The sequence below is a fragment of the Struthio camelus genome, unplaced genomic scaffold, assembly GCF_040807025.1.
Source record: "Struthio camelus isolate bStrCam1 unplaced genomic scaffold, bStrCam1.hap1 HAP1_SCAFFOLD_33, whole genome shotgun sequence".
In the NCBI taxonomy this organism is placed as follows: domain Eukaryota; kingdom Metazoa; phylum Chordata; class Aves; order Struthioniformes; family Struthionidae; genus Struthio; species Struthio camelus.
The window spans coordinates 2,774,287-2,782,593 of record NW_027182567.1 but is presented as its reverse complement, the minus strand read 5'-3'; the positions used below and the strand labels follow the sequence as shown (position 1 = coordinate 2,782,593).

Here is an 8,307-nt window from a genome sequence, read left to right as displayed (position 1 = left end):
TGGCCACGGGGGCTGCCCGTCCCAGCATAGCCCTGCCCCGCAGCAGCCTTGGGGCTCTCCTGGGCCCCCCCCTACGCTGCACAGACCCCCTGAGCCCTCCCCGGCGCTGCTGCTGGCTTCCCATCGCCCGCTGGGGCACCCCTGGGGGCAGAGTGGTCCCCGGTCCCCACTCACTAGGCTTTTTCCATCTCCAGCTCCTCCACCTCGTCGCGCAGGTCCCGGATTTCGGCACACAGTGCCTGGCAGAGGGAAGGCTCACGGTGCAGGTGCCCGCTGCAGCCTCCTGCCAGCCCTGCGGCCCCGCGGCGCCCACCACCCCCTGCCCCGGCCCCCGCGGCGCTACCTGCGCCCGCTGCTCCCGCTCCCGCAGCTGCTCCTGGAGCTGGCCTGAGCGCTGCTTCTCCTGCAAAAGAGACGGCACGCGCTGCAGGGAGCGGAGCTGGCAGCTGGGCACCCCCCTCGGCGTCCAGCCCCCGGGCTCTGCCCCCTGGCTCGCGCCTGCCCCGCTGCAGGCCACGGGCAGGGCTGGCGAGGCCCCAGGCCAGGCCCCGAGGAGTCCCGGCCCCTGGGACCAACGCCCTGCCCAGAGCCCCCGCGCGCTGCCGGCTGCCAGCACGGCCCGGCCAGCACGGCTCTCCCTCTGCCCGCTACCTCGTCCAGCTCCTGCAGCCTGCTGGCTCTCTCCCGCTGGGCCGCCTGCAAGCGCTGCTGCAGGAGAGCAGAGGAAGAGGAGCACCCGTCAGGGCACGGCAGTCCTCCTGCCGGCCGGTGGGCGGCAGCAGGTCCCCGGCCCCGTGCCCTCCCGGCTGCCCTCGGCCCCCAGCCCCCGCGCCGGCGCTGCCCCTGGCCCACGGCTGCCCTCGCCTAGCCAGTTGGGCAAGCCCCGCGGGGCAGGCCGAGGCCCCCGGCCCAGCTCACCTCCAGCTGGGGCAGCAGCTCCTGCGCGGCCTGCAGCTCCCGGCGGCTGCTCCAGCAGCGCTGGCTGAGGGCGCGGTTGTCCCTGCCCAGCTCCTGGGCAGCGCCCTGCAGCTCCTGCTTCTCCTCCTGCTGCGGGGGGAAGGCGCCGAGCAGGCCTTCAGAGCCGGCCGGGGACGGGCCCGAGCAGGGCTGCAGCGGGGGCAGCCCCAGCCCCGCGCGCCAGCGGCGCTCCACACCTACCAGGCACCACAGCAGCTCCCGGCAGCGGGCCGTCTCCTGCTGCCGTTGCTGCAGCCGCTCCCGCAGCCCGCCGAGCTGGGCCAGCAGCCCGGGCGGCTCCTCCCCAAGAGGCCGAGGCCCTTGGGGGCTTTGGGGCTGTGCTTACCATGCACTCGCTGATCTTCCATGTCTGCCCTGTTTTTGCCAGATGCCTGAGCTGCTCCCACTGCAGAAGTTGTGCTGCTTCAAGGAGGGTTTCCCGAGAGGCCTGCAGAGTAGCAGAGACTGGGAGATGGCACCGCAGCCACCACAGCCCGGCCCTTTAGGGAAGCTGGAGCTAGGGAAAGGGCCTACCCTTGGCTGAAGGCTGTGGAGGGCTGAGACAGATAGGGAGGGCAGCTCTGCACTATCCTCTGGGACTCAGGAAGTTAGGACCCACAGTGACACACGTTCAAAGATGCTGAGATCCACCCACGGGGCTAAGGCCCACCCACGGAGTGCCAGCATCCAGAGTTGTGGCCTTCCCTGAATCACTGCTGGCATCAGAAATCCGCACCTGGGCCACTCTTCGCGTCTCGTCACTCATGTGAAAGAAGAGTGGCAGCAGGCTCCTCTGCACTTTCTTCTTCAACCTCCATTTGTCACTCCACACCACAGTCTCCATCACGTCTTTGAAGAGGAAGATGGAGAGCTCTCGCAGCTGGCTGGCCTCCTGGTGGGAGGGAGGAGGGCAGGGGAGACCTCAGCAATGGCCGGGGCAGGCAGGCATGACAAGGGCTGCCCCAGCAAGAGGCCTCATCCTCTCTGCGCACAGCTGTCCCCCAGCCTAGCAGAAGGCCAGAGCTGGGGCTCTGCTGAGCAGGCTGCTGCTGAGGGAGCTGGGGACCGAGGGCTGGCCTGCAGAGGCAGCACAGGCTCTCCTGGGTGCTGGGTGCCTCTGCCTCCAAAGGAGACTTTCTCCCCCTGGGGCGTGGTCAGGCCCGCCCAGTAGAACTGGATGGAAAGGGGCAGCCTGTCCCTGGCCTCAGGTCTACTCCTGGCTCTTTGTCTCTGCCCCAAGCCATAGCAAGAGCTGCAGGGACTCAGCATGGTACAGAGCACAGTGTACACAGTGTTCTGAGTATTGCAGGGCACAGCACTTCCTGACAGTTCCCAGGACCCACCCTCCCTGGTGGGGGGTACAAATTCACCCACCAGTGGGCACAGCAGAGAGGGACACAACACACCCGTGGCCATGCATGGATGTCCACGGATGTGCAGCAGAGCCCTGGGCTCTCATGCCAGCCTTACATCATCAAAGAGGGGCAGGAGCATCTCCATCAGCTGCAAGGTACTGGGGCGGGCCCTCTGCCTGTCCATGTAGCTGAAGACGTTCCTCAGCACCATCAGGGCTTTCAGCCTGATGTCCCTGTCAGCATCCTGCAGGCCCTTCATCAAGTCTGGCAGCAGCAAGTGCATTTTTCTTGCCTGTGTGACACACAGAACATTCTTTTTGTGAAGCAAAGACAGACTACCCTGGGAAAAACTCTGCCTGAAACAGCTGGGACGTGCCAGCACTGGGAGCCCTTTCAGGAGGGCACTGATGTCTTTCTCCTGGTGCTGCACAGCCACCACACCTCCCAGTTCCCCGCAAAGCCCAAGACACTGCCTTCCCCCTAGCCTTCTGCCCACCTCCACGCTGTTGCACAACTTTGCGTGGCTGTCCCCTACTCACCATCGTGGGTGTCTCAGACGCTGTGATGAGGCCTCTGAGCACTAGCCAACGCATCACTGGAGAGTGATGGCGCAGATACCTCTGCAAGAGGTTAAGCACACAGTCCTCCACCTTGGTGAGGTCAGTGCAGATCAGCAGCTGAAACACACATGGCAGTGAGAGACGGACAAAGCCTGCAGCACTCCCTGCACCCTGACGCTGTGCTGGAGCCCACTGACAGCTCTGAGCAAGGGCTCCAAAGCCACACAAAACCCATCCTGCAGGCAGCTGTGACCACAGAGAGCCTGCGGGACCCCTCAGCCCATTTCCTGTGCCCCAGGGCACACCTGCCCACCTGCTCTTCTGCCCTCTGAACCCTCTGCAGCCTCTTGTCCTCCTGCCTTTGAGGAGCAACTGACTAGAGAGAACTGGCATCAGAGATGGACCATGGCCAGGGGGACTAATAGGAATGCAGGACTGACATCCCATCCTGCACTCAGGTATGCAAGAGAGCACAGTTCAGAAGCGTCTCGGACAGGCACCGGCTGTCATCAGGCCTACCTCACTGAAGAAGGCCATGGCAGGGATCTCCCGAAACTGGTCCTCCCTGCAGAGTACCACTACCAGCTGGTCAAAGATCCAGCGCTGGTCAGGAGCTGGGCTCTTCCTTATCTCTCTAGCAGGGGGAAGGAGGCTCTGTCAGTATGCAGCTGAGCAGGCAGACCTCTTCTGGGATTGCACTGCTAAGTCTAGCTCCTGACCTAGTGGCCAGGACGTGCAGGGTAAGGCCGCGTTGGCATTCTACTAGCCCAGCCACTGGCAGTTGCTCACACAGTGGCCATTTTCCCCCACTGCACCCCACCACTGCAGACCCAGGGTAGCATCTTCAGGCTCGTTTTGGTGGGAGAGCAGAAAGACACCCTTCCTACCCTGAAATCACGGCCTATCGACACGTCCCATTTCCTGCCCACATGGGAGTCTTGTCCCCATGGGCTCCTCCTACGTGCCCGTGTGCATCTTGCCCCTTTCCTGCATAACTCTCTCTGGTGGGACTGCGCACAGACAGACCCACGGCCTTCTCTGTGGCCTGAGCCCAGTCCCAAAGGGAGGGGACTCCAGGTCCCTGGGAGGTGACTGGTCCTGCCAAGCACCCTCTCGCACCCTTGCTAACACCAGCTCCTGCTCCAGCAGCTCTCACAGGGGGGCAGGAAAAAGAGCAGGGAGCTCCCATTGCCCCCTCAGCTGTGCAATCTCTCATCACAGGGGCTGAGGCTGCAGCCCCTGTCTTGCAGACCTGGGGACCCTCTGCCATGCCAGAGCAAGGGCACTGTGTGAGACAGAGTTGAGATAAGAGGGCTCTCACCTAGCCAGTACAATGACTCCCAAGTGGAGAGTGTCAGGGCTGAGAAGCATGTCCCAGCCACCCTGCTGCCTGATGACCAGGGCTTGATGCTCGTAGCCAGCGCAGCAGAAAAGAGATGCCATGGTCTGCACTGCAGAGCTGTGTGCAGAGCAAAGGCTAGCTCACATTGGGAGCCTGGCCCTGGCTCCAGGTGCATGGGAGGGATGGAGGAACCGGGATGGAGCACCTGACAGGGCTGGTGGGAGTAGATGGGTCCCATTGGTGGCATTCCCTCCTGAAGATAGCAACGTCTTCCGGAGTGAGCTCTGCAGTGAAGGCAATCTGGAAGAGTAGTGCCAGGCAGAGGTGGGAGAAAAATGCCTTCACCTCCTGCGAGCGGCTGCACTGCTGAAGGAGCTCATAGAGTGCCCTGGTTGCCTACAGAAAAGACCTAGAGTCGGCTCTCACTGCAGAGACATCCCTGTCGCACTGCCGGAGCCTGGGGGGAAGTGTGTGGGAGAGAGGCTCAGGCACTGCCCAGGGGGACACAGAAGATGCAGATGGAGTGCCCAGCTTGACTGTCAGGGTCAAGTCAGAGGGGCTCTTTGGGCTCAGCTCCCATTTGCACAGCAGGCCTCCTGGGGTTCCTGTCTGCTGAGGGAGGCAGGGGGGTGCCAGCACAGGGAGGCCGAAGAGCTGCCTGGACAGGGGCAGGCTGTGTCTGTGGGCAGATGGGGAGGGGACAGGGGGCCCTGCCGCTTGCCCCAGACAGGTGAGCACAGTCCTGAGGGCAAGCAAGGTCTCCTCTGGTAACTCACGGCCAGGGGAAGGATGCGAGTGCCGTCCCTGATGGTGATAAATGGTTTGCGCAGTGGCCGGTCCTCCAGCATGCTGAACAGCTCCCACAGCACCTTCCTCCAAGTACTGCGCTTGGAGACCATCGCCGTCCACGTGGCCACAGGGACGCTGCAAGCCTGGACGGCTCTGTCAGCAGGGCTGCCTTGGCCACAGCTCTGTGCCCTGGCCAAGCGGCTGAGAGTGCAGAGAGAGGCCAAAAACTTCAGCTTCTGGGCTTCTTCCTGACAGCCAGGAGGAGAGAGACAAACGGAGAGCATGAGAGGACAGGAGGCATAGCCAGTGGTAGCAGGGTGCAGGCCAAGTGGCAATGTCTGTAGTTACCCTTGTTGGGCCTGTGAGAAAGGCTTGGATGCACTCCAGGGCTTCCTGCTCCTCTCTCTGCACATGCAAGCAGCTGGTGGCAGAAGAACCTTGCCCTGAGAAAGAAAGATCAGGGAGAGCTGTAGGAGGCAGGAGAGGTAGATGACAGAGCTGTGCCCTCTGTGTAGCCGCATTGCCTGCCATGTGGACCCAGCGAGCCCTTGGTCAGGGGGCTGGTACGGGGCACTGACACCCTGGCTCCCCTGTGCTCGCCAGGGCTGGGAGGTGCCTGACAGGTGGGGTGTGCTTGTGGAGCAGAGTGAAGTGGGGCTGAGCTGCCTCTCGCAGCCTGTCCCACAGAGCAGGAGTTGGGTCCCCTCTGCTCCCCTCCTTCCTGGGGGGATGCTGTGCCTGGCTGGCTCCAAAGCACAAAGCAGGCCAAGGCATGCTGGCACCGCAGTGCCACCGAGCCCCTTGGGACCCGCCTGCAGCTTGCCAGGGAGGGGGCACTCTGCAGCAGAGCGGGGCAGGCTCGCAGCCCCCAGCCCTGCCCAGCCCCATGATGCCATTCACTCACCTGTCTGCAGTGGCTGGGGCACGCACACCTCGAGGAGCTGTGCCTGGGAGCTGATCTCCTCAGGGGCTCCATGCTCCTCCTCCCCCTCCCAGGCCACCCTGGGCCTCCGGGGGGGTCTCTCCTCCTCCTCCTCCTCCTCCTCCTCCACCTGCCAGGCCACCCTGGGGTTGCTGGGGGGTCTCTCAGCCATCCTGTGGAAAGGAGAAAAGGTGCTGTGGGTTGGCAAAGGGGGAGCCTGCACTCAGGCCTGGCCGCATCTCTGTGTTGCCAGAATGGGGAGCCAGTTGTCCTGAAGGAGCCTGCCCTGGGACATGGGGGAACAAATGTGGGCAACGGTTTTTCAGCAAGCAGCGAATCCCCTGGAAAAGGCCTCCTGGAGGCTCTCCAGGAACATTGGCCTCATGTGGCCGGAATGGGCAAAGGACCACACAGGAGAACTCAGGTACGTGTCCTTTTCCAGACAAAAGGACTTCACTGGGCAGATGCCAACACGTTTTGCCAAGGCACCACTTTCAGGAATGCCTCTTACAAGCAAAGCTGGTGGAGGGTCCTGGGGGGGGGGTGATGCCAGCAATGCTGGAGTGTCCTTGTCTGTCCTCGGCTGTGCTGGGCCCTGGCACCCCTGCTATGGCCGACAGCAGGGCTGGGCTGCTCCTGGGCGGTCCCTCCCAAGACATTGCAGATGCTGGGCCACACCAGGCGATGCTGGTGTCACCCTAGCACTGCTGGTGGTGGGTGCCCAGCTCTTCCTGGGAAACCTTAACCCTGCAGGGCCAGTGGTGGCTGTGGGCGCCATCATCCCCAGCCCTGTGTCACCATCTCCCCCCACCTGCTTAAATACCCTGGACCCCACAGACATGCCCCCCGCCCCCATCCTTCTTACGCAGGCCGGGAGCCAGGGAAGCCTTAGGGAAATGCCCTGGTCCTGCAGGGCTGCCTGGGGGCAGCAGGGAAAGGCTGTGCTCAGGGTCCTCCTCCACAAGCCCTGCACACTCCTGCTCTGACCCTGTCCTGTCCTCCCGGACACTGCTGGGCTGAGGCTGGGCCAGCGCCTGACTGTGACATGGGCACATGTCACAGCAGCACAATCACAAAGGGCCCCGCTGTCACCTGCCAACCCCATGAGGGAAGGATGGTCTCTGCTGGCCATGGGACGCAACGTGGGCAGGGGGTGCCAACACTCCCCCTCTGGGGTAAGGCCTTTGGGAGCTCCTTCAGGAGTGCTGTTGTTGAGAGTCTGAACTCTGTTCATGGCTGAGGAAGCCCTGGGGCTGTGGGGGTGGCTGAATGGGCTGGTGGGAGCCCCAAGAGCCCTGACTGATGGTCCCTTCTGGTGCAGGGGGCGATGTGGCTGCCAGGGCTGCTGGGTCCTGGCCCTGCCTCTGCCGCTGCTGTCAGCTGTGGGAAGGAGCTGGAGCTGCTCTGCTGGTCGTGCAGAGCCTGTGCATGTGGGGATCCGGTACGGGGGATCCCTGGCCTTGCAGGGGAGCCCCCTGGGGATGCCCTGAGCCCCTGGACTCCTGCAGGCACAGCACTGACCTCTGTGGGGTGGAAATCCAGTGACAGTATCCCTAGGGAGGGTGCCGCCCCCTGAGATCTGCATCTGGAAGGAAAGGAGACCCCTCTGAGGAAGGCTGCAGTGTCCTGCAGCTCCTGCTGGGCTTTGGCGAGACTGTGGGAAGCGCACGCTCTCGCAACCAGTCCTCGGGCTTTTCCTCAGCTCAGCTGGGCTTTCCGTGTGGGAGCCCAGCCTCTGCCTGTAGTCCTCCCCCCGGGATCTCTTTGTGCCTCCAGACTAGCAGAGCAAGCTTTGAGCTGGGAGAGGCACTGCAGATGTTGGCCGGCAGGCTCTCCATGCCCATGCCTCTCCATGCCTCTTTCAGGTGCAGCCCTCTGCCGGGGTCAGATGACAGGTTGCAGCCTAAAGGGAGTGCTCACCTCAGCTCTGCAGCCCCTGTCAGGGATGGGGTTAGTTTGGGGAGGGGGGTGCTGTTTGGTTACGCCTGCTCTTGCGCTCTCCTTGGTTAGGCGCGTGCTGAACGGCTGTGAGCTAGCCACCCCAGAGTATGACGTGCCTTTCCCTTGCTTTCCAGAGCGCCTGCGTATCTGGGGCGGTGTGTCAGCCTACATTACGGAGCAGCTGGTGCTGAACAAGGTGGGTCTGCCATCCTGTTCCTCCCCTCCACCCCAGATGGCTTCAGCAATCCTGATAGCTCTGTGCCATTGGGTGCAATTGTTCTGCCCCTGCCTTTGAAAACAAAAGGAAACCCCCTGGAGAAGGCTGCTGCAAATGAGAGATGTGCCACAGAGCAACTTCTCCCTTAAGTGAGATGCCAGCTCTCCAGTCCAGTTTCAGGTGCAGGAAGGGTCGGAGGCTTCCTGAGCCTTCTCTAATCCCCC

The 8,307-nt window shown here is 63.1% G+C and overlaps 1 long non-coding RNA gene across 1 annotated transcript; it reads right to left on the bottom strand.

Annotated features, from left to right (window-relative positions):
• Positions 1 to 215: 215 nt before the first annotated feature.
• On the bottom strand, positions 216 to 676 carry LOC138064884 (uncharacterized). The gene is made up of 3 exons (XR_011138136.1): positions 652 to 676; positions 344 to 403; positions 216 to 239 (listed from the first exon to the last, which is right to left on the bottom strand). It is a non-coding gene; the product is annotated as an uncharacterized lncRNA (long non-coding RNA).
• Positions 677 to 8,307: the final 7,631 nt, after the last annotated feature.